The sequence below is a fragment of the Bidens hawaiensis genome, unplaced genomic scaffold, assembly GCF_021521415.1.
Source record: "Bidens hawaiensis isolate Kalapana, Puna unplaced genomic scaffold, B.hawaiensis_p1.1 tig00014093_1, whole genome shotgun sequence".
Taxonomy (NCBI): domain Eukaryota; kingdom Viridiplantae; phylum Streptophyta; class Magnoliopsida; order Asterales; family Asteraceae; genus Bidens; species Bidens hawaiensis.
In genome coordinates, this window is record NW_027492211.1 from 158,268 (window position 1) to 185,803 (window position 27,536).

Genomic DNA, 27,536 nt, shown 5'->3' on the forward strand with positions numbered 1-27,536 from the left:
GTACGAGGTCCGCAGTCCTCCCCTATGCTACCACAATACAACTACAGCACGTATAAGGTCCACAGTCCTTTCCTATGCTGATGCCTATCTATAATACGTATGAGGTCCGCAGTCCTTAACTACGTTGTCGTCTATTATCTGTAACACGTATAAGGCCCACCGTCCCTATCTACGTTTACGTCTATCATCTACTTTACGTATAAGGCCCGCAGTCCTTAACTACGTTTACATCTATCATCTACTTTACGTATAAGGCCCGCAGTCCTTAACTACGCCATCACCAGCCGAGTCTATGTCCGACAAAAGCTAGAGGGATTTGCCATCCTAACTTACTATGTCGAACGTAGAACTCACATACCATTCGTGTACCTGCATACACCTACTTCACATATACAATAATTACATCATAGCATAAGAACACCCTAGGCGTTCTTTACATCATTCATTTAACAACCATACCTCTTGTCGATACGTGCAATATCCGAAGATCGTTCACGCCCCGACAAGTATTCATTTGTAATGTTCATGCATCTTCGATGTATAATATTCGTACCTTTATTTTTGACCTGACAGTACGCGCAATATCCGAAGATCGTTCGCGTACCGACAAGCAACCATTCATATCCATCACATATATCACATATGGCATACACTTATCACTTAGGATAAATGTATTAACAACACATCGAGTATGCACACAGCCCCGAAAACATAACACATAAATGGGGCTAGAAACTCACCTGAATACTGTTACGCTCTCCGTTAATAGTTATTCCCCTCTTGAGCTGCGCACGGCTAACTGTATAATATTTACACGTATCAATTAGCTACTACTACTTATGTTGCGTTTCTATCTTTATATGACCCACAACGAACGGGGGTCCGGGGGCAGCGCCCCTGGTAGCGGGGTTCTAGGGGCGGCAGCCCCTAGCGGGGTCCAAGGGGCAGAGCCCCTGGCTGGGGTTAAGCTGCCAGGTCAGCTTGGAAAAATTTTATTTTCGATAACTGCCTTAACACATTTTCCATTAGGTTTTTAATTTATTTTATAAACGAACTTCACTTCAGGCGAAGTTAAACCTTAGGCGAACTTGGAAACAGCTTGGTTCTGGCTTGATTCGGTCGAATAGGGACACGTTCGATCGAATAGGAACACGTTCGATCGAATAGGAACACGTTCGATCAAACAGGAACACGTTCGATCGAATACAACACGTTCGATCAAACAGGAACACGTTCGATCGAATACAACACTCATTCGATCGAATACAAAACTCATTCGATCGAATGAGTTGGAGACCATTCGGTTGCTTCCCTATTCGGTCGACTGGACTTGTTCGATCTACGCATTCGATCGAATGGACTGATTCGATCGACTGGTTCGATCGAATGAGTCTGATTCGACTCCTTCAAGCTGGGCGACGGAGAAACCCACGGGTTTTCCAGATTTTCCAGATTTTTGACCCAAAATCGAAGTTTTTGACATGGAAATGCTCGGGATTGAAAGGGCTATCGATTCCTAGTACTTTTAAACACAAAAGCTTGCATTTTGACACCAAAACAAGGCGGTTTTTGACCCGAAAACTCAAGTTACGAAAATGGGAGTTTTTGCTCGATTTGAGGTCGGAAATGGTTATGAAAACGGATGATTTTCGAGAGGGACTTACCAAAAACGATTAGGAACAAGATTGTGGACTCGGATTTGTGATTTGAGAACTTTCTCTCTCTAGCTTCTCTCTCTAGAAATGAGAGTGTTTGGGTGGGTGTAAGTGAAGGAAGATGGTGAAAATGGTGGAAGTGTCAAGAACTTTCGTTTATATACTACGGGTTTGGTTAGGCTCGGGTTGGCTTCCTACGGGTTTAGACAGGCCGAGTTCATAAAATAACTAAGCCCAAGACCCGTTCCTTACTCGACATTAAATAACTAAAACGTGAAATTACTAAACATAACTTTCTTTTATTTATCAATATAAAAATTTTAGGATGTTACAAGTCTTCCCTCCTTAAAGAGGTTTCGTCCCCGAAACCTAACTTATTCCCTATAAAAGGAAAACTTCTTACATTTACACGTTTTATAGAAATGCCTTCGCTTTCTGAGTTACCCTTCCTACTTCCGACTTTACAGCCATCGAATGGTGGTCATGTGTTTTAGCTATTTAAGGTAGCTTGTCCATGAGACCCTCGATGCACCAAGACTCATCTCATCCTTCTAAGGGTTTCGATTAGTACTTTTAACATTATTGTCTAAAACAACATTTCACCATAACATAATAATCATTCTTAACCAAACTCAAAATAATTACACGCCACAGATAAACATAAGTTTTAGACCTTAACACAAAACAAGTTCTTAAGCAAATGTAATTTAATAAAACCATTGCATGAGCAATTATTCCTTCATCAGGTGTTCCTCTCTGCAGTTTCCCAAAGTCTTCATCCTTTCGCACCTACCGCCCCTGATTCCTTGCAATCCCTAGCCATGTGGTCAGCTTTTCCGCATTTGAAGCACTTTGGACGATCAGGGCATTCTCGAGAATAATGCCCACTCTTTCCACACCGATAGCACCTGTCTGTCCCAGTCTTGCATTCTCCCAGGTGTACTTGCCCACACGTCTTACATGCATCCTTGTTCCCAACCTTGGCCTTCCTCTCATCAGTTGTTGTCACCATCTCGCCAGACCGCTTAGCAGAGGTAGCCCATTTCTTCTCCTTCTTTTCCCCCACCACCACATCGTCCTCAGCCAGGTCAGCATAAACCACTTCTGCAAGTTCAACAGCAGAGTCAAAAGTAGCAGGTTTATTTGCCCTGACCAACATGCGGACTTTTTGTGGCAATCCCCTCACATAACATTTGATTCTTTTGACCTCAGTGTCAACCATATCAGGCACCAATCTAGATAGTCGGCTGAATTCAGTAGTATACTCACGATGCGTCATCATACCGGCCTTCAAATTCAGGAACTTCATCTCCGTCCTTTCAACCTCTGCATCTGCACAGAACTTCTTCATCACCAACTCTTTCAGATCGTCCCATCTCAACGCCTTGATCTCATCCCTAGTCTTTCTCTGCTCCACACTTTCCCACCAATACATAGCTTCTTCCACAAATGACTGAGTAGCATAACCCACAGCTTGGTCGGGACGGCATTCGCTAATGCGGATAACCTTGTCCATAGTGGTTATCCATTGGAGAGTAGCGATTGCGTCTCCCAACCCAGTCAGCTTCGGCGGGTCGCATCCTTTGAAGGACTTATAGCTGCACCCACCTTGTCCTCTTCTCCTATCATCGACTTTCACAGACTTATCCTCGCTCGAGGCCCCTCTTTCTCCTTCCCCAACCTCCTTACCATCACCCCCTGCCCCTTCAGCAGTTCGCTCACGGCTTCCAGCAGATCCTTCGGGATTCAGGTTCTTCACAGCAGCAACTACAGCTTGAACAATGGCTGCTTGAACTGCAGGGCTAAGTTGAACTTCTTCATTGTTGTTCTGGTCTCCTCCAGCTGCGCTTCCTTCATCTTCGGTGTGGGAAGCTTCTTCTACCGAGGGTTGCCGGACAAGACGAGGCCTGCCACGACGTCCTGTGCGACCCCCAGTTCCCACAAATTCTCCAGCTCCAGCCATCCGTATTCTAAAAGGGAAAAACACAAACATCATCACTCAAGGAACTATTTAGTACAAGGATAGTAAGGCTAACAGGTAATAACAGTGGCCAGTTGTGATTAGCTGATCACGTTACCTTCCGTGTCCTATACACTTCCCTTTATGAGTCTATTTGTGCTGGTTCTACTTAAGCAGTTAGTCAAGTCAAACAATCAATTATTCCTATCCCTGCCGTTCACGTATCTTTTCTTTCTCATTAACATATATCATTTAATCATACACTTTACCTTTACTGATCTTGCTTGAGCGACACATGGCATTCTTGAACTGGCATCTTCTTTCTTTCTCATTTTAAATCTCATTCTCTGTTCGAGTCTAAGCATGTAGGATGCTTAAATCTCTCGAACTTATGCTCTGATACCAACTTGTAAGGCCCCGAACCCGGTAGCCCTACTTTAGCGTCGGATTTACTCATAAACACAGTTCTTCAATCAGAGTTTATTAAAACTTTTCGCGGAATATAAAACATCAATCATTTGTTACAAAACGTTAAACCTTTTCTTTGATACCATAACACAAAACTTTATATTTAAAACATCTTTACTTCTTTCTTCAGATGCCAGCCGTTCAATCCATGCCGTGTGTCATCCTCATGCTAACTCTGTAATCAGCTCACCTGCGTGCATACTAAAAGTCAGCTACGCTGAGTGAGTTCTAGTTAATCGAACGCCATACAATACATACACATACATACATATCCGTAGATACATATCCATACTTCACTAGTTACCCTTCTGTTCTACATACACACTTACTACCATACATACACACATATTTATAACCACTAACCTCAGTCTACCGAGAGTACGTTCATAGTCCGCCGTCTATACCTGTACTCAAGGTCGTGAACACGTAAAAGGTCCGCGGTCCTTACCTATGTTCACCCTTTATGGTACGTGCAAGGTCCGCAGTCCTTCCCTATACCATCCTACATTCACAACACGTACAAGGTTCACAGTCCTCCCCTATGTTGCAACCTAAACCATAGCACGTACGAGGTCCGCAGTCCTCCCCTATGCTACCACAATACAACTACAGCACGTATAAGGTCCACAGTCCTTTCCTATGCTGATGCCTATCTATAATACGTATGAGGTCCGCAGTCCTTAACTACGTTGTCGTCTATTATCTGTAACACGTATAAGGCCCACCGTCCCTATCTACGTTTACGTCTATCATCTACTTTACGTATAAGGCCCGCAGTCCTTAACTACGTTTACATCTATCATCTACTTTACGTATAAGGCCCGCAGTCCTTAACTACGCCATCACCAGCCGAGTCTATGTCCGACAAAAGCTAGAGGGATTTGCCATCCTAACTTACTATGTCGAACGTAGAACTCACATACCATTCGTGTACCTGCATACACCTACTTCACATATACAATAATTACATCATAGCATAAGAACACCCTAGGCGTTCTTTACATCATTCATTTAACAACCATACCTCTTGTCGATACGTGCAATATCCGAAGATCGTTCACGCCCCGACAAGTATTCATTTGTAATGTTCATGCATCTTCGATGTATAATATTCGTACCTTTATTTTTGACCTGACAGTACGCGCAATATCCGAAGATCGTTCGCGTACCGACAAGCAACCATTCATATCCATCACATATATCACATATGGCATACACTTATCACTTAGGATAAATGTATTAACAACACATCGAGTATGCACACAGCCCCGAAAACATAACACATAAATGGGGCTAGAAACTCACCTGAATACTGTTACGCTCTCCGTTAATAGTTATTCCCCTCTTGAGCTGCGCACGGCTAACTGTATAATATTTACACGTATCAATTAGCTACTACTACTTATGTTGCGTTTCTATCTTTATATGACCCACAACGAACGGGGGTCCGGGGGCAGCGCCCCTGGTAGCGGGGTTCTAGGGGCGGCAGCCCCTAGCGGGGTCCAAGGGGCAGAGCCCCTGGCTGGGGTTAAGCTGCCAGGTCAGCTTGGAAAAATTTTATTTTCGATAACTGCCTTAACACATTTTCCATTAGGTTTTTAATTTATTTTATAAACGAACTTCACTTCAGGCGAAGTTAAACCTTAGGCGAACTTGGAAACAGCTTGGTTCTGGCTTGATTCGGTCGAATAGGGACACGTTCGATCGAATAGGAACACGTTCGATCGAATAGGAACACGTTCGATCAAACAGGAACACGTTCGATCGAATACAACACGTTCGATCAAACAGGAACACGTTCGATCGAATACAACACTCATTCGATCGAATACAAAACTCATTCGATCGAATGAGTTGGAGACCATTCGGTTGCTTCCCTATTCGGTCGACTGGACTTGTTCGATCTACGCATTCGATCGAATGGACTGATTCGATCGACTGGTTCGATCGAATGAGTCTGATTCGACTCCTTCAAGCTGGGCGACGGAGAAACCCACGGGTTTTCCAGATTTTCCAGATTTTTGACCCAAAATCGAAGTTTTTGACATGGAAATGCTCGGGATTGAAAGGGCTATCGATTCCTAGTACTTTTAAACACAAAAGCTTGCATTTTGACACCAAAACAAGGCGGTTTTTGACCCGAAAACTCAAGTTACGAAAATGGGAGTTTTTGCTCGATTTGAGGTCGGAAATGGTTATGAAAACGGATGATTTTCGAGAGGGACTTACCAAAAACGATTAGGAACAAGATTGTGGACTCGGATTTGTGATTTGAGAACTTTCTCTCTCTAGCTTCTCTCTCTAGAAATGAGAGTGTTTGGGTGGGTGTAAGTGAAGGAAGATGGTGAAAATGGTGGAAGTGTCAAGAACTTTCGTTTATATACTACGGGTTTGGTTAGGCTCGGGTTGGCTTCCTACGGGTTTAGACAGGCCGAGTTCATAAAATAACTAAGCCCAAGACCCGTTCCTTACTCGACATTAAATAACTAAAACGTGAAATTACTAAACATAACTTTCTTTTATTTATCAATATAAAAATTTTAGGATGTTACACGTTAATGAATAATACGAAATAGATCATGAGTTAATAATGACGATATAACGTAATTATTATTAAATCATCGAATGATATTACGGATACATTGAAACAACGAAACGGGTCGGTTTAACGAATTCAATATAAAAATACATAAACGAAATTGAAATATATATATATATATATAAATAGAACAAATCGAAAATTTAAAATGGTTCGGGTTTTCGGGTTTGAAAAGTAACGAATGTTACAATGGTCTATAGACGGTGGGAGTTCGACATCAAAGTCATCAAAATGTATTGGTTTGAACCTGCTTCTTTTTTCTTTGATGTTGTCCAATTGTTATGAATTGGCCCTTATTTCATTAGTTATGTTTTGATTGCTAGGTCCACAATCATGGTCTTGTGGTACAGGATCAATGTTCTAAAAGGTTTCTAAGGTGGGTTCAGAAGTTTGGGTTGGGTCTTCAAGAATGGGCTGGGGTATTTGGGCAGCTTCAAAAATGGGCTTGATGGTTGGTGTGTGTTTGGTAACTTGTATATTTTCAGTGGGTTGGGCTGATGGGTCGGTTGTAGTGGGAAAGAGTTGGTTGTAGTGGGTATTTTCTGAAGTGGACTTAGTAAATTTTGGGTTTTCTTCGATATCTTCACAAATGGATTGGAGATTATCTTGGTTACCACCTACTTCCTCATTGTTTACCCATTTTCGTGGAAATACAAAAACAACTTCTTGCTCAAACTCGTGTTTATCAAATGGGAAAATATGTTCGATGAATTTAACGTTCCTTGACACTATAATTTTGTGATGTCTTGTATCATAGATTTTGTAGCCTTTCGTCCCTTGAGGGTAGCCCCAAAAATATTCCCGGTCTCCCTCTCATTTCAAATTAACCCCCTTTTGTTTCGGTGCTCTTATAATAGGCAAGACAACCAAAAACCCTTATGTGTTAGTAGTCGGGTTTCTGGTCATACAAGACCTCATAGGGTGTCTTGTTTCCAATTATTTCTGTAGGCTTTCGGTTTAACACGTGTTTCGCTGTTAGGACGCATTCTCCCCAAAACTTTGTTAGTAAGTTTGCTTCAAACCTCAAGGCATGTGTTGTTTCCAACAAATGCCAGTGCTTACTTTTAACTACACCATGTTGTTGTGGTGTGTGAGGGCAAGTAGTTTCTAGAACAATACCCTCTTTAGCATAGAAATCAAGCATTTGATTGGATGTGAACTCCCCTTCCTTATCACATCGCACCCTCTTAATATTTTTCTCGAATTGTATTTGTATCATTTTGTGGAAATTCATAATGCACGTGCTTGCTTCATGTTTGTATTTGAGAAGGAACACCCACATGGCACGACTCAAGTCATCCACAATAGTCAAAATATAGTTTGCACGTTTGAATGAGGGCGTTCGATATTTACCCCACACATCACAATGAATTGGGTGAAAGCAAACAAATGTTTTTGTGGAACTAGTAGGGAAAGGCAACCTTGTAACTTTTTCTTTAAAACAAGAATCACAAAAATCTTTATTATTGAAAGGAGTATTATGAAGAAAACCAATATGAGGAGTTTTGGAAATTGACGGGTGACCCAATCTTTTATGCCATGTGCTAAGAGTAGTCATCATAGCTTGTCTCTTGTCCCCCATCATTCCCACCTTGTAAAGACCATCTTTGCAATCATCCACTCCAATAAATATCCTTGAGTGTAAGCCCTGCATAACACAAAATTCGGGGAAAAATGTTATGGCACATTGTAAATCTTGTTAAAGTCTACTAACAGATAATAAGTTACATTTGAAATTTGGAACATAAAGAACTTCTTTACTATAGAGTCACCATTCGGTATAGTAACGGATGGTTCATATTTTCTTTTAGTTTTATTTTTAAGCATGGTGTCGTCACAAGTTATATGTTCGGCAGCACCCGAATCAATGACCCATTTACCTTCCTTACCTACGGTACCTGCCATATTAGCCTCGTGCACATTTTCTTTATTATTCATACTAGTCTTGTTTCTAAACAATTCCACAAACTGTTGGTATTGTGCGAGTGTCATTCCCGGTATCGGGCTTGCTTCCATTTCTACACAGGCTGCTTTAGGCTTTGGCTTTTCTTGTTTAAATTTTCCGGGCCACCAATCAGGGTAACCGATTCTTTTGAAACACCCTTCCTTCTTCTGGCCATCTTTGCCACAAAAAGTACATCGTTCAAGTAATTCACTAGAGTTAGATTTTACCTCCTTTGACTCTGGTTTGTTAGCTTGGTCTCTTATTGCGGAAACGTGAGTCTCAACATCCTTGACTAGATGAAAAGCATCATTCATAGATGGAATCGGCTGCATCGCCAAAATTTGGGTTCGAATCGTTCCAAAATCAGCATCCAACCCCAACGAAAATTCATATAGTTTCTCATTATCTTTTGTATTGATGAGCTTCTTACCTATTCTACAATTGCAACCATTACAACTGCATGTTAGAGTTGGCAACACCGTTTGGATCTCGTCCCATAGGATGCATAACTTGGTTTAATAGGTCGAAATGGAGAATCCGTCTTGCTTAATGTTTTCCAGTGATTATTTTAGTTCATATGCTCGAAGAGCACTTTCTTTTCCGAACCGTTCTTTCATCTCAGCCCACATCTCACGAGCAGTGGAAGCATACTTAACACTCGTTCGGATTTCTTTCTCTATGGCTGCATTTAGCCAGCCTTTTATCATCGCATCACACCTCATCCAGGCCATATGGTCGGACGAACCTTCTTTTGGTTTCTGGATCGAGACATCCACGAAGCCAATCTTGTTCTTGGCAAACAAAAAATTCTGCATGTCTTGCTTCCAATCAATATAGTTTCTGTCGGTCAACACGTCATTAACATGTATTTGTCTCAGATAGTCGGAAGGGTGAATGTAGTATGGCGAGTCATGATTCATGAACATATTGTTGCTTCTCTCTTCATTGTCTGTGCCGCCGGTCATGGCTTTGGAGTTTTAGGTTTTGTTGTGTTTCGGTTAGGTGTAGGGATATTTGTTAATCCTCTGGTATCCTAATAATTTCTATTATGGATCAAAGGAGCAGAGACAATTGTGAATATTGAATTGATTAAAATGAAAGGGTTACATGATCTCTAAATACAATGAATATCAAAAAGGTAATGCACAAACTAAGTGCTAAAATTAAGGCAAAGAATATGATGGAGGAATATTGATATCCCTGTAATCAAGGGATATTATATGGTTTCCATTATCTTTCTGGTTTTGTAAGTATGTTAGCAACTTCTTCACTAACTAGCTTGACCGGCTAACCATATCACAAATGAGGCGATACTTTAGCTCCACATGGTTAGACATGCTATGCGCTATAGGGTTTTTAGGCAAGAAAATGGTAGCAAATATAAATTAATTAGTAGCTTCAAATTGCTTTAGGTTCAAATCCACCAGCATTCTTCTTAACCAATTAGCTTGGTAGGTAGTGGCAGTGGAGCACATAGCCACATATTCAGCCTCGGTACTAGATATATAAAGCCATTGTATTTTGCTTCTTTGAAGACCATGAAACTTGAACATTACCATGAAAGAACACTTTTGTTAAAACACTTTTATAATCATCAACCTACTTGACCAATCACTGCTAGTGAACCCATACAGGACCCACTGAATATATTTAAATCTAGTAGCATGTTATAATCTAATATATGCATGTTAATATGTTATTGTATCATGTTTATTACGGAGTATAACTAAACATTACATTTATGTTAATGGTTATACAAATCATGACTTCAACAGGAAACCCAGTTTCCAAAACTGAAGAGGCAAAATTCTTTTCGATGGCACATTCAAATGAAAGTGTTACTTGAATCGCAAGATTTATGGAAGATAATTGAAGACGGATATCGTGAATTATCACAAGACGCATCACCAACTTTAATAAGCGAAACACAAGGAAAACATCAAGCACAATGAAAGGGCGCTTCACATATTATTCCAGTATGTAAATGAAACCTCATTTGAACAAATTACTTTCAAAACAACGAAATAGGCGCGGAAATTTATAGACAAAGCATGAGAGGGGAAAGTCAAGTAAAAACAGTAAAATTCAAACTCTCATATGTGAATTTGATGCATTGAAAATTATAGAAACAGAATATGTGGAAGGCTATCTTAACAGAGCTACTAAAATTGTGAATAATTTACGTTTTGATGAAGAAAAGACTGAGAACAACGAATCATCGAATAGATACTTTGAAGTCTGACTAGGAAATTTGAATAAATAATTGTGGCAATTGAAGAATCCAAGGACAAGAATACATTATTCACTGAAGAACTTATGGGAATACATGAACAATCTTATGAGCTAGATTAAAACAACATGAGAGTCCTACAATAATCAATTAACAAATAGAAACTATAGAAGTTAAAATAATTTAGAGGAAGAGAAAAAGGACGAGGAAGGAACTCTCACAGATTCATTGTTATCATTTTCAGAAATTAAGGCACACCACAATATATGGTCAGCAGAAAATGGATGTGGAAAACATACGAACAATACTAATGCATCAGGGTGCATTAAACAATGATGAAGAAGACACAATATTCATGATATTTAACATGGAGGAAACAACAAATGATCTATGTTGGCATTTAGAGAGTAGCTTTAGTAAACATATGATCGGGAATAAGGATGTTTTTGTAACCTTAAGCGATTATGAAAACCGAGTAGTTAGAACACGCAATGATTAAGTACTTGAAGTTTTAGGGTGTGGTGTACAAGGCCTGAAACACAATATGCTTAGTGTTAGACAATCGACACAAAAAGCATACGACATGCACTTCTAAAATAGATCGTGCATCATCAAGGATATAATGGGATTCCCATTAGCCATAGGCACTGATGACATAAAATAAGATGTTTAGCCTTTAGATGGGTCGCCAGACTAGACGGTCCATTTAAATATCTACATAAACGTGTCTTTATTAAAAATGGGTTTAAGCATCTTGAAAACAATTGTTTTAATCATGTATCTTCCTAAATCATGTATAACGCACATTTAGCTCTTATTAGACATCATTTCAACAAGGTTTGATGATCCAAATCTTAGATTATAACTTAAACTTAATGGAATGAACATAAACTTACTTTAAACATGAAAACCTTACCTTTTACATAAAGGTGTACACGGATAACTGACAATGATTGCTTCAAGGTCCATCTTAATAGAAGACCCGATCCATCTTCTCTTGAATCTCGACATTTCATCCAAAGAATAGAAAATGGTAAGTGAATTACGAGTCGGACCAATCTGCGAATCGAGCGAGCTCCCCTTGCATGCAATGATGTAGTGGTGAACCTCTCTTTCTAATTCAGTGCTCTCCGAACCGTGCGGGAAGGTTTCCCATCGACGAGAGCGTTTCTGTGTCCACCGGCTAAACCGTTGATGGGCAAACGAACGGTTCACGAACACTCTATCAAACGAAAATTCATGTTCGTGTCCGTCCATTAAGAAATTGTGTTTGTCCATGTCTGTTCGTTAATATAATAAACGAACGTTAACGAACAATAATGGACAAACGAATACTAATGGACAGACCAACATGTGAATATTAATGGAAAACAGACACTAATGGATAAACATAGATGGTTACATATTAATTTCAAACATAAATCCAAACAACTTCATCTACAAATTTGGAATTACACAATATAAAATACAAATATACTTAACACTTAATATATTAACAAAAAGTGGATCACTATAAGAGACACCATACATATCTAGCAATACAAAAGTGTGATTAATAATACTAGAAATTTCACAATTAAATTAAAATACTGGATAAATCTAAACACTTACAATAACAGACGAACGTTATCGGGCGGACATTACCAGACGTAATCGGAAAAACGTTACCAAACGTTCACAACACTATAGAACGGACTTGGACCTTGTTCGTGTTCGTCCGTTAAGCTTACCAAACAAAATTTTTTGTCCATGTCCGGTTCATTTATTAAACGGATGAACATAAAAGGTCTTCTTGCCGAAAGGACGATCGGACGTCCGCCAGACGTCCTGTTTGCTTACAGCCTACTTTTACATGCCTAGAGACTTAGAAGTTGGTAAAGCTTTTAACACTATTTTAGAAACTGATCAAAACCTCCTTATGGCTTAGCACACCTTTCTTCTAGTTGAAATAGCTTATGAACACCAAGAACTTCAAAGAACAAACTTTTTACGTGTATGTGTGCGTGTGATTAAAGGTGATCAAGGATGTATTGGTGCATGAAGTGAACCTATGAAATGCTCTCTATTTATAGGCCAAAACAAGTTGGATAACCACTTATAGGCATGAGACAAGTTATGGCCTTGTTGTCAAAAATGGGTTGTTGACTCGCCCTTTAGACGTGTCGTCACAAATTTGTAGGCGGATTAGACGGTCCGCCAAATCACCAATTTGATTATTTTGACCAGATTGAATCAAAACATAATACGACACGTCACAAATATTTAGACGATCCGTTTAAACTAAAACTAGGATTTCGACCCCCCGCGTTGCGGGGGGTTTTGAAACATAAGTGAAGCTCAGATCATGGTGATCGAGAGCTAAGCGAACCTTATCGATTTTGATCATCACATGTTTGAAAAATGACATACTAATTCAAAATTCGGTTTGTACTCATCAAAGCACAAACGAATGCGACGCCACGATCAAATATCACAATGTTGTCGCAAACAAAATCAAAACTGAACAAGTGACTTATAAAAGTCAAATCTTTCACAATACTTGAAGTCCAACCATCCATGACTCATTTAACATGGGTAAAATTTGAGTTTTTGACTCACACATAACCACAAATGTACACCACAAATCAACTCATTCCACTACAACACATTAGTATGCAGTTGATTCATTTGTTACTACACGTTATTATACATTAGTAGCTCACGACTAAACAACAAACAGATGCCACTGTACCGTCGCCTCAATAGAAAAAACAATTGAATCATGTACAGGTGAGACAACAAACTTGTAAGTCCAGTTGTTTCAACCAACGAACTTCACATTAACACGTTGAGCATCCACATATGAATGGAAATTGTCCCAACTTAAAAAGCCAGAAGTATAACATTATAAGCTTAACTCAAATATACACGCATCACCGACTCACCACCTTACTTCTGCACAACCAGAGACAACCAAAAGTGACCATCGCTTCAAAGTGAACAATTAGAATCCCCTAATTTTGCCACAACAAAAGTCGTCAGCCTCTACCACGTCATCGCCTAGGGTTCCCAAATGGAAACCGGCAACAGTCAATGCATCACCATTGCCTATTGAAGAAACACTAAGTGACCCCGGCAGATTACGGATAATCTTAGGGTTAAATAGATGTTTCCCACGAGGGTTAGGTCGGCAAAGATGGTTATTCTTATGATAACCTGCAAAACAGACACTGTGAGCTCGTCACTGAGAAAGGGGGGGTACCTCCTTGTGACCACCCTCCGGCGTGAGAATCAGACTAGATTGCTCTGAATATAAGTGTATATTAAGAGAAATAGCTAGATGATATATGATGGTATAAGATAAGATATGTTACCGTTCCAAGGTGTTGGAGTATTTATAGCCGAAGGTAGGTTTCCAAGCAGGTACAGCCAGCTGTATAATATTCCTTTTCTACCAACTGTGGGCTACGCACATGCCATGCTGGTGGTTGGTGGGTAGGCAGCGGCTGATAGTGACATGGCCGGCTGTGTACTATTCCTTTTCCACCAACTGCAGGCTATGTACGTGTCACGACAAGGGTTGGTGAGTAGGCAGCGGCTGATAGTGACATTAAGTACTAGAGCGTGCTCCTCGTCGTACTGTTGTCAGTGAGCTGTCACCCTGTGATTGGTTCATGGGCTGCTTTGATCAGATCTTGTCTATTTTGTCCATACCTTGGCAGGTATAGTACAAAAGATCCTCCAGAAGCGTACGGACTGGCTCATTTGGGCGGGAGTATTCCCGCCTTGCTCATTCCTTCTTCAGGTGACATTACTGAATTATTGAGAGTTAGTGCCTTGTGCGTGTAGCCTTGCTATTAGTGCGGGTCGCCTTCCCTGATGGCTTGTATCCGCAGCTGCGGGAACAGGCGGGGTACTTCACCATTGGGAGGCTTTTCCTGGTGGAACAGCTGGCGTACTGCGCGTAAGGTCTTCATCTCTCTGAGCATGGTGGGTCCTGCGGAACCAGTTGGTCTTTGCGCAGACGTCCCTCTTCAAGGTGAGTCTTGCGGGTCCAACTGGGCTCTGCTGGGACCTACCTCTTCAAGTCCCCCCAGTCCAATGTTCTTCTCATGAATTGTTAATAAGTGAGGTGAACTTTTGGACTTAAGCAAAGGGTTTTGAAAAGGGTTTTTAGTTTTAAGGTTCTCCGTGGGGATTCTTCCCGCGGTTTTCCTAATGTCACGTGCAGAAATTCCCGACTTTTCTGCTTGATATTTGGGTATGATGCGGGTAGGTGTGTAACCTCCACGCAAGTCAGGAGCGTTGAGTTTCACTTGTGTAGATTCTCCACGAGGTTTTGGTAGTTTTAGACATAGTGATCAATTATGTTAAACAACAAATTCCATCTTGGAGCTTCAAACAATCTAGTTCTCAACGTTCCCGCTCTGCGGGGATGTTATTTCCCTTCCCACAAGCATGGCCCAGAAGATCCTTCTTGGTTTTAATTCTTTGCAAGTGCTAAGTATGTGAAGGGTTTCGCCTTGACACTGTACCCCGCACTCGTCTTATAGTTACTTGACTTCCAAGGTATTCTTGGCTTCAATTCCCTGCAGGTGCTAAGTATGTGAAGGGTTTCGCCTTGACACTGTACCCGCACTTGTCTTACGGTTTCTTGGTTACCAAGGTATTCTTGGCTTCAATTCCCTGCAGGTGCTAAGTATGTGAAGGGTTTCGCCTTGACACTGTACCCGCACTTGTCTTACGGTTTCTTGGTTACCAAGGTAAGGGGGTATATTCCCTCTTACTTTTGAATCTTTGAATCTTTTTGACTTGCTTTATAAACGTTATATGACTTGCTCATGCATATTATAGTTTAATTTGGCACTTGTTTTGCCTCATAAACAATATATGGTTCACTCATGCATACTTTAGTTTAACTTAGCAATTTTCCAAGTGTTTTGAATAAGTTAACCTTTCGACGCGTGGTTGTTAATAGGTTAGTGTTCAGTTTCCTCTATCATGATTGTGCGGGTAGGACCGTCACTTTCATTTAGTGGGATGACCAAACTTCACCTATAACTGACCTGCGTGAAGGTTTTCCTCATCTTTTCCTTAGAAATTTTTACCATTTTGTGTTTATGCGGGTTTTGCCGCCTTCCACACGCAACGACTTACTTCCCCACTTATTTATGCGGTGAATACCGGCATATCAGTGTTTTGAATAAGTTAACCTTTCGACGCGCGGTTGTCAATAGGTTAATGTTCAGTTTCCTCTATCATGATTGTGCGGGTAGGACCGTCACTTTCATTTAGTGGGATGACCAAACTTTACCTATAACTGACCTGCGTGAAGGTTTTCCTCATCTTTTTAGAAATTTTCTAAGTGTTTTGAATAAGGTAACCTTTCGACGCGCGGTTGTCAATAGGTTAATGTTCAGTTTCCTCTACCATGATTGTGCTGGTAGGACCGTCACTTTCATTTAGTGGGATGACCAAACTTCACCTATAACTGACCTGCGTGAAGGTTTTCCTCATCTTTTCCTTAGAAATTTCTGCCGTTTTTTGTGTTTATGCGGGTTTTGCCGCCTTCCACACGCAACGACTTACTTCCCCACTTATTATGCGGTGAATACCGGCATATCAGTGTGGTCAGATCATAAGTATAAATGTAAGACTATCAGCGTCAATGTGATAAGGAGAATCATTTCCATTAGAAGTGGCTCTAGGCCTTTTCTTTACAAGTTTGGAATTGATCTACATGCAGCCTGTGTAATTGAGCTCCATTCTATATTCTTGGGATGGGGGTGCCATCGAGCCTTTCGAGCCGGTATGCGCCCGGTTCGGAATCTCGTTGTTTACGCAGTATGTAGTCTCCAACATTGAAGCTGTAGTTTCATTCGTGTTTTCCCCAACTGGGGTTCTACACGCATTAGCCTGCTTAGCGTCCATTACGCCACGAGGTGTGTGAGTTTCCCATCTCTGACAAATGCTTCGACGACGTCCTTCAAGGCTACGCATTCCTCCGTGGTATGGCCTTTTGTCCTGTGGAAGTCACAGGATTTGCTCTGATCAGCGTTGTGACGCTGTCGGATTATTGGAGCCTCTCAGTGGCGAATATTTCGGTGACGCTTTTGGTGAGTGGCGTCCATCTGGGATTCCGGTTCGAAGACTGCATGTTGTCCTTTCCGCCTAAGAGAGGGCGAGAGCTGGATGAGGTATCAAAGTTTACCCTTGACTGCCAAATACCAAGCTTCCTCTTTTTGTTTTGTCGGGCGGTATGGACGTTATTTTCTCTCGTCCTCTGGGTGTAGAGGTTTGTGCTCTGGGGAAGATCTCTACCCAGTTGCTTTTCCGTTTCCGCGAAGCATTTAGCTGCTGTCATGATGGCATCCCATGTGGATGGCATGCCGTCTTTACCCGTCAACGTGCGGATAAGCTCTGGGTATTCGGCGCCCTGGATGAAAGCGGCGCGAACAAGATCTTCACTTATGGTGCCCAGACTCAGCTTCTTCGAGTTGAAGCGAGTGATGAAGTCTAGTAAAGACTCATCCTCGTCTCTAACGCAGTTGAGGATCGTCCACTGCTCTTCAGTATATTTCCTCTGTTGACTGAAGTGCTGGCTGAACTTGTGTTGGAAGTCCGCCCAATCATAGATGTGGTGGACCGGTAAACGATCAAACCACGCCCTGGCCGCTCCAACCAGCGTCATCTGGAACATATAACACCACGTGGGTTCCGTCCAGTTGCTGAAGGTTGCCCCCGCTATGAATCTGTTCAAGTGATCGTCTGGGTCGGATATACCATCATAAGTGCCGATGTTGGACATCTGCTTGGCACTCTTCGGGGCGATTGCTTCCGCAATGTCCCTTGCAAACTTGGACATTCCCGCATTTGCAACAGTTGGTCTAAAGGTTTTGGAGAAGTCACGTGGGTTTCCCCCCGCGTTCCTTTGTTTGAAGGTTTCTCCAAAGTTCCTTCTCGGTTGGAAGTCCGTTTCCTTGCGCTTCCCTTTCGCCCTATGACGAGGGTTTGCTCATGTTGAGCTGTTGTCGAGTGCTTCCGAATTCGTCAGCCTGTTGGAGTGAACGTAAGCGTTCATCCAACTCAGCTTGGAATTCCTTCTGACGTGCTTCCGCCCACGCTTTAACTTGATCAAGTGTTTGGCGGGGGAGCCTCGTCTGTTGTCTTTCCACCTGGGTATTAATGAATCCCAGGGGAGGATTGTTTACTGCACTTGCCCCGGCTTGGGTAACCGGGGTAGTGTTCGTAAAAATTGTGTACTCGCCGGTGTTCCCCCCAGTAGCTGGGGTTGTGGTTACCGGGGTTTCTTGGTCACTCGCTGGCCTTGGCACCGGAGTAACCTTAACCATCTTTCCATAGGTTTTGAAAAAACTGAGAAAATTAGTTCTAGCTTTTATGCACGGATGGCGCCAATGAAGAAACACTAAGTGACCCCGGTAGATTACGGATAATCTTAGGGTTAAATAGATGTTTTCCACGAGGGTTAGGTCCGGCAAAGATGGTTATTCTTCTGATGACCTGCAAAACAGACACCGTGAGCTCGTCACTGAGAAGGGGGGGGGGGGGTACCTCCTTGTGACCACCCTCCGGCGTGAGAATCAGACTAGATTGCTCTGAATATAAGTGTATATTAAGAGAAATAGCTAGATGATATATGATGGTATAAGATAAGATATGTTACCGTTCCAAGGTGTTGGAGTATTTATAGCCGAAGGTAGGTTTCCAAGCAGGTACATCCAGCTGTATAATATTCCTTTTCTACCAACTGTGGGCTACGCACGTGCCATGCTGGTGGTTGGTGGGTAGGCAGCGGCTGATAGTGACATGGCCGGCTGTGTACTATTCCTTTTCCACCAACTGCAGGCTATGTACGTGCCACGACAAGGGTTGGTGAGTAGGCAGCGGCTGATAGTGACATTAAGTACTAGAGCGTGCTCCTCGTCGTACTGTTGTCAGTGTGCTGTCACCCTGTGATTGGTTCATGGGCTCTTTGGTCAGATCTTGTCTATTTTGTCCATACCTTGGCAGGTATAGTACAAAAGATCCTCCAGAAGCGTACGGACTGGCTCATTTGGGCGGGAGTATTCCCGCCTTGCTCATTCCTTCTTCAGGTGACATTACTGAATTATTGAGAGTTAGTGCCTTGTGCGTGTAGCCTTGCTATTAGTGCGGGTAGCCTTCCCTGATGGCTTGTATCCGCAGCTTCGGGAACAGGCGGGGTACTTCACCATTGGGAGGCTTTTCCTGCGGGAACAGCTGGCGTACTGCGTGTAAGGTCTTCATCTCTCTGAGCATGGTGGGTCCTGCGGAACCAGTTGGTCTTTGCGCAGACGTCCCTCTTCAAGGTGAGTCTTGCGGGTCCAACTGGGCTCTGCTGGGACCTACCTCTTCACCTATGGTTCACAAAACAGATCCAGGCAATAACAAATGTACGTTGCCACACCAAAAGCCGAAGTATCATCATAGGCATAAAACGAATCTCATAAGGCGTAATCATAACAGGCTGAGGTTCAAACTGGCTGCAACATAAGTTGCCACGCCAAAGTGTGAATCATCATCACAGCCATAAAATTATTATCACAACCATAAACGAATCTGATGACACAAATAAAAACTAAGCGCTTAGAATGTACAAAAAATAGCATGGCAGTTTTCTGCCACACACTGAAACAGGTAATCAAATGTAATCTCTATGATCTTGAACACCATAATTAGATAAACTAAATACCCATTTTCACTATCATAATGCCAAACATGAAATTCACAAAAGTCCACAATCTAACTCTAGCCACAAATCATATTCATGGCTGCAATTGTAGTTTCTTCTTTCCAAGAGCCACAGTCGCCGCGCCAAGAGTCGGTCATCATCATCGCCCATAAAACCCAAAAGGTGTGGCACAGGCGTCAAAGCATTCTGTCAAACATCTTATGTGCACCATACGTAGGCTCAGAAAATCATCACAGCCTTTCTAAAACCCAAACTAACATAGGCGCATTTCATCGAGCACCTCATGTGCACCATATCTAACGTCACAAATCACATACGCAAGGCACCGCAAGTTGTTTAAAATATATTCCATGTGCTACAATAATTCGTTGTTAACATAATGTAAGTTAATGAAAACACATCCGCCACTTAGAATCAGATGGAACAACACACTGATTGTAATTTGGGGCTTCATGGCCACCGGAACACCACCGCTACCAACCACCGTCACCTAGGGTTTCCAAACAGAAACCCGGCAACAATAGCGCAACCACCTCGCACACCCTTTTCCGGTCGGTTCCTAACACCGCCACGACACCGACTGCCGGACCCAGCCTGCAGCACACCATGTAGGGTTTCAGATGGTCGTGATGATGGCGGTGACGTCGACGGCTTGGCTCCCACGATGACGATGGTGGCAGATGGATTTGCAGCAGGTGAAAACCAAGAGGGAAAGAGAGAAGAAAATGGTGGCAGAGAAGTACGTATAACTTTTATCTTCATAGATATACATGTAAAGCAGAGAGATACGTGTAAGCCAACAGAATAAGTACAAAACATACTGCAGCACATATAATTTTTAAAGCAATAGTCACAGCCTTTAAAACATTATGTACAACCTCAACAACACAGTTTTGATTAACAAAGTTGTAATATATATATATATATATATAATTTGCATAAATTCAGTTTAGACCTTAGGGCTTTAACTTTAGCATAATTACCATTATGCCTTCCAACTTTTAATATTGTTAAAAGTTTGCTTAAAATTCTCTGGATTTTACACAAACCATGGTGAATTAAATGATGGTTCATGACTAGATGTTCCATTAGCACGAGTGTGTATAATGACCATCACTATTATGGTTTGGTTCAACTACTATTTGTGTTTGTGGCTCATAATTAGACCAACCATCATGTTACATGTGTCTAAAGCTATTACAAATGTGACAATGGGGTACTCTATTTTTGTTATTTGAATCTTAGGATTTAGGTGGTGACTCAAATGACCTTTGACGACATCATGGATTCCGACTCCGGAGCTAGGACTCGCATTACTTTGGATATCTGGAAGGTTTATGTTGCAAAAACATATCTTAGTTAATCATATATAATGTTGTTTGACAAGTAAGACATATCCGTAGCTCATGAGGTAGATAAGTAATTCAAGAATCTCGATCGGTAGGTGTGAGTAAGAGCAAAATACTACTTGGTACTAGATCATGAAATCATATGTTGTTTGTTAGAGCAACAAGTAGTTAATGAGGCTAGAACCAAGAAACACACTAACATGTGGAAATTTTTTTCTTTCATTTGGATAAATAGCGTGAAAAACATGTGCAAAAGTGCAGATATTACTACTAGATGTCTAGCGAATAATCAAAACAGAGAAGGCCATACCTTTGATATACTGAAGAATACGCTTAACTTCGATCCAGTAATGGTATGTAGATTTATAAAGAAACTCGAAAAGTTAACTAATCACATAAGAGCTTTCTCAACCCATCCTTCGTCTCCATCTCTATTATTACACTAAAAAAACATTACATTTCTCTATCTTTTTCAATTAAATAACATTTTTATACTTTATTATTATTATTATTATTATCATCATCATCATAGTTTTTATCTTTTCTATTCAACCAATTTCAACAAATATTAAAAAATAAATGATTGTAAACAAACTATTTCTAAATTTACAAAAAAATCACCAACTTTATTCTACTTACAACCACTCACAACATCACCTTAAAATTTATAAAACCTCCTCGTAAATTTAGGGGATGGACTGAAAATGCTCTAAGCAATCTTAGAAAAGTCCAAGACTAGTTAACAATGCCCCGATAGAGCAAAGGAGTACCCATAGCTATAGAGTGTAGGGAATAATTTCGTAAACTGTACATTACCTATAACACAAAAGAATAATAATATATTGAGCCATATTTTCATACAATGATACTTTATGGATAACCAGTGAATAATAAAATTGAAGCTGACAAATTATGAAGTTGTTGAGCACTTAAACTTGTATTTGCTTGAATTAAGTTTGAAGGGTTCAAAGGCCAATCTTTTCCTCTAGATGCTCACAAAATTATTATATATGGATTATAATACATCAACATGTTTATTTTTATCACAAATAATATTTAATCCTAAATCAGTTAAACAATTGTAGATTAAGCAGTTTCCTGGACCTTACTATATTATTAAAACAACAACAAACAAACAAACGTTGATGATAACTATAATAAAATTTCATTTTTCAGTCAACTTCACTTGTCTTAAAGAATCATCTCACCTTCTTCCTCTATCCAATTAGTTTAGGCATATAACTACCTATCCTCCATACCTGCTTTCTCACTTACTTTCTACTTCTTCAGGGAGCAGGAGAACCAGATCGTTGTCGCCACTTGGAATCTCCGATAAACAAGTGGTGCCGCCACCTTCATCGGAAACCGGATCAAGAAAATGGAGCTTTATTGACCTGCTGCTGTTCAGAAGTGCTTCGGATGGTCGATCAATGGACGCAGACCCGCTTAAGAAATACTCGGCCAATTTCAAAAAGCACGATCAAGATGTTAGAAACTCCGGATCCATGTCGAAGCCAATGTGAATCGAGCAGTTTCGAATGATATGAAGAAGAAAACATATTTGCCATACAAGCAAGGTATTCTCGGGAGATTCTCGTTCAATCCGTAAAAGGGATTTTTGCTGTTTGTTCAGTTAACTAACTGTAATTACAAATTAAGCTTTACCTGGTTTAAAACCATCATGTCCTAGGTTTTATACATATAGTTAATTTATGGATGCTTGTGTGATTGGTTTTTCTTGACTATATATAATCGTCACATGAGACGCGGCACAATTTTAGAATGTAGTCGGCATATGGCGCACCTGGTGTCCAAAGATATCCACGTTTTCTTCTATCATCAATCTGTTTATTCATGAAAAGTTGAAAATTAAAGACCTAAAAATTCAGTGTTGCATTTACGTGATTGTTGTTGATGCTCATACTTGAAAATATGATTATAAAACTTTTAAGTAACACCATTAATTAACTTTAGTTAACAACAAACATCAAAAAATAAATAATTAAAATTACAACTATGACGTGGCAGAAAACCTTTCAGTGCTATTAAACAAAATGAAGTCCCTTTTCCTACTAAAAAAAGATTTCTAATATATATTGAACAATTCTGAAAATGCATTGTTTTATTATGTAACAATGGATAGGATCATTAATATACATTGCCGACTAAATTCCCTTGAATTCTTAAGCACCACATACTACATTTTCAGTCTTATTACTATACTATAGGTAATATACCCAGAGCAACGCACCAGGCTGATGGTGTAGCTGGTATAAAAATAACTTCGTCAACGCCTAACAAATTAACATAATAAAAATACAAAGCTTGCGTGTTGCGCCCGCAAACTGACATTAGGCGTCGACATTATAAAAGCAATAAAAAACCGTGAATCGCGGTCACAAACCGATGCAAATTTAGGACCAAATACATCAAATTATCAGTGACGAATCTAAACAAAAAAAACAGAATACAAATCGCGTGTTCCAGCCGCCGACTATCTGTATGAACGATGTCGGCACTAAATTTTTAAATAAAAGTTATGTTTAAGAAAAAGAAACTTGTAAACCAATAATGGATAAAATAATTTCTAAAAGAAATAACAAAGTCATGCATATGCATGTGATTCGGAAAAGTATGTTGGCACATCTAACATTTAAAAAAAAACAAAAAAAAAAACATTCAGTGACAGAGAATACTGAACCGGCCTCAAACCTGGGCAACAGCCGGATGAAAAGTAGGAAGCATGAGAAAAACAACCTGAACTTAGTGATTCGATGCCAAAAATAAATCCAGAATTGTAGAAACAAAAATTTGAAATCCAATCTACGGCGCCAAGATCTAATTTTTATCTTATGTTATAATATATGAGATACCAGTTTGGGACATTTTAGCAACGGTTATTTTTGTGAATAGTTATTTGATCTAGACGTTAAACTCACTTTTATATAATGCATGCAAGAAAATAATGACCTTTCTAATCGTTCCCCCCTTTGTTTTCTTCCTTTCCATATCCAACATCAAGTACGCCTCTATATCTGACTTGCATGCTGATCCACGACCACTGTTGTAACACCACCACTAGTCATCTCTTCGGACTCCCCTCTTCTCCCATTAAATACACAATTCATAAATCTGTTGTGCTTTTAGAACCAATCGATTTTGTCATGATTACTTCCGTGGCGTCCTTTTGCTATGTTTGTTATATTAATTTATTGATTTGTTGCTTCTTAACATTTTGGTTGGACGATTATACTTTTATATTCAATCACAATGCACCTATTTTCATCCCACGTGATTAGTTAAGGCCTAACCCTCTGGACATATTTTAATCCAACCACCGGATATGATCTTGAAGAATATCAGCAAAGTAGTTCAGGATCTCTGAACCTATCATCCAAATAGAAGCCTATGAACCGCCTCTAAATACCGCATGCCCTAAATGTCACAACACTCCCATCATCAACACCACATGCACGTGAGGGCGTGGCTTTCTAGGGTCCTATCAATTATATACTCTTTCGTGTTTCTACTATCCTTTTGATCTTGACACTACTATAGAACATGTAGATTAGAAGTTGAAGAGGTAGGTCCCAGCAGAGCCCAGTTGGACCCGCAAGACTCACCTTGAAGAGGGACGTCTGCGCAAAGACCAACTGGTTCCGCAGGACCCACCATGCTCAGAGAGATGAAGACCTTACGCGCAGTACGCCAGCTGTTCCCGCAGGAAAAGCCTCCCAATGGTGAAGTACCCCGCCTGTTCCCGCAGCTGCGGATACAAGCCATCAGGGAAGGCTACCCGCACTAATAGTAAGGCTACACGCACAAGGCACTAACTCTCAATAATTCAGTAATGTCACCTGAAGAAGGAATGAGCAAGGCGGGAATACTCCCGCCCAAATGAGCCAGTCCGTACGCTTCTGGAGGATCTTTTGTACTATACCTGCCAAGGTATGGACAAAATAGACAAGATCTGACCAAAGCAGCCCATGAACCAATCACAGGGTGACAGCTCACTGACAACAGTACGAGGAGGAGCACGCTCTAGTACAAAATGTCACTATCAGCCGCTGCCTACTCACCAACCCTCATCGTGGCACGTACATAGCCTGCAGTTGGTGGAAAAGGAATAGTACACAGCCGGCCAATGTCACTATCAGCCGCTGCCTACCCACCAACCACCAACATGGCACGTGCGTAGCCCAAAGTTGGTAGAAAATGAATATTATACAGCTGGCTGTACCTGCTTGGAAACCTACCTTCGGCTATAAATACTCCAACACCTTGGAACGGTATGAGGATCTTATATCTTATACCATCACATCTTATCACATATCATCTGATATTATCTTATCTAGCTATTTCTCTTAATATACACTTATATTCAGAGCAATCTAGTCTGATTCTCACGCCGGAGGGTGGTCACAAGGAGGTACCCCCCCTTCTCAGTGACGAGCTCACGGTGTCTGTTTTGCAGGTCATCAGAAGAATAACCATCTTTGCCGGACCTAACCCTCGTGGGAAACATCTACTTAACCCTAAGATTATCCTTAATCTGCCGGGGTCAATTAGTGTTTCTTCATTGGCGCCATAAGTGCATAAAATCTAGAACTAATTTTCTCAGTTTTTTCAAAACCTCTGGAAAGATGGTTAAGGTTACTCCGATGCCAAGGCCAACGAGTGACCAAGAAACTCCGGTAACCACAACCCCAGCTACTGGGGGGAACACCGGCGAGTACACAATTTTTACGAACACTACCCTGGTTACCCAAGCCGGGGCAAGTGCAGTAAATAATCCTCCCCTGGGATTCACCGATACCCAGTTGGAGAGACAACAGAAGAGGCTCCCCCCGCCAAACACTTGATCAAGTTAAAGCGTGGGCGGAAGCACGTCAGAAGGAATTCCAAGCTGAGTTGGATGAACGCTTACGTTCACTCCAACAGGCTGACGAATTCGGAAGCACTCGAAAACAGCTCAACATGAGTAATGAGTGCGAGTATGATAAAGATTGGGAAGAATCTGACAGTGACGCAAACCCGCGCCATACGGCGAAAGGGAAGCGTAAACAAGCAGATTTCCACAGAAGAAATTTTGGAGAAACCTTTAAACCAAAAAACGCGGGTGGAAACCCACGTGACTTCTCTAAAACCTTCAGACCAACTGTTGCAAATGCGGGAACGTCCAAATTTGCAAGGGATATTGCGGAAGCAATTGCCCCGAAAAGTGCCAAACAAATGTCCAACATAGGCACATATGATGGTATATCTGACCCAGACGATCATTTGAACAGATTCATAGCGGGGGAAACCGTCAGCAATTGGACGGAATCCACGTGGTGTTACATGTTCCAAATGACGCTTGTTGGGGCAGCCAGAGCGTGGTTCGACCGTCTACCGGTCCACCACATCTACGATTGGGCAGACTTCCAGCAAAAGTTCAGCCAACACTTCAGTCAACAAAGAAAGTGTACCGAAGAGCAATGGACGATCCTCAACTGCATCCGAGAGGAAGATGAGTCTTTACTAGACTTCATCACGCGCTTCAATTCAAAGAAGCTAAGTCTGGGCACTATTAGCGAAGATCTTGTCCGCGCTGCTTTCATCCAGGGCGCGGAAGACCCAGAGCTCATCCGCAACTTAACGGGTAAAGATGGCATGCCATCCACGTGGGATGCCATCATGACAGCAGCTAAACGCTTCGCGGAAACGGAAAAGCAACTGGGTAGAGATCTTCCCCAGAGTACAAACCTCTACACTCAAAAAACAAGAGAAAACAACGTCCTTACCGCCCAACAAAACAAAAAGAGGAAGCTTGGTATTTGGCAGTCAAGGGTAAACTTTGGCACCTCATCCGGCTCGCACCCTCGGTTAGGCGGAAAGGATAACATGCAGTCGTCGAACCGGAACTCCAGATGGACACCACTCACCAAAAGCGTCACCGAGATATTTGCCACCGAGAGGCTCCCATGGCCAGAGGCTCCAATAATCCGACAGCGTCCAAACGCTGATCAAAGCAAATCCTGTGACTTCCACAGGACAAAAGGCCACACCACTGAGGAATGCGTAGCCTTGAAGGACGTCGTCGAAGCCTTCGTCAGAAATGGGAAACTCACTCACATCGTGGCGTAATGGACGCTAAGCAGGCTAATGCGTGTAGAACCCCAGTTGGGGAAAACACGGATGAAACTGCAGCTTCAATGTTGGAGACTACATACTGCGTAAACAACGAGATTCCGAACCAGGTGCATATCGGCTCGAAAGGCTCGATGACACCCCCATCCCAAGAACATGGAAGGGAGCTCAATTACACAGGCTGCATGTAAATCAATTCCAACTTGTAAAGAAAAGGCCTAGAGCCACTTCTAATGGAAATGATTCTCCAAATCACATTGACGCTGATGGTCTTACATTTATACCTATGAACTTTCCAGACTGATATGCCGGTATTCACCGCATAAATATGGAAAGAAGTAAGTCGTTGCGTGTGGAAGGCGGCAAAACCCGCATAAACACAAAAAAACGGTAAAAATTTCTAAGGAAAAGATGAGGAAAACCTTCACGCAGGTCAGTTATAGGTGAAGTTTGGTCATCCCACTAAATGAAAGTGACGGTTCTACCCGCAC

The 27,536-nt window shown here is 41.4% G+C and overlaps 1 long non-coding RNA gene across 1 annotated transcript in view; it reads left to right on the forward strand.

Moving 5' to 3' along the window:
* The window catches only part of LOC143545853 (uncharacterized), a 59,486-nt gene extending 36,696 nt beyond the window's left edge, over positions 1–22,790 (forward strand). Inside the window, exon 2 of the long non-coding RNA XR_013137508.1 lies at positions 22,494–22,790. This is a non-coding gene — a long non-coding RNA (uncharacterized LOC143545853). The remainder of the gene's footprint in view (positions 1–22,493) is intronic.
* Positions 22,791–27,536: the final 4,746 nt, after the last annotated feature.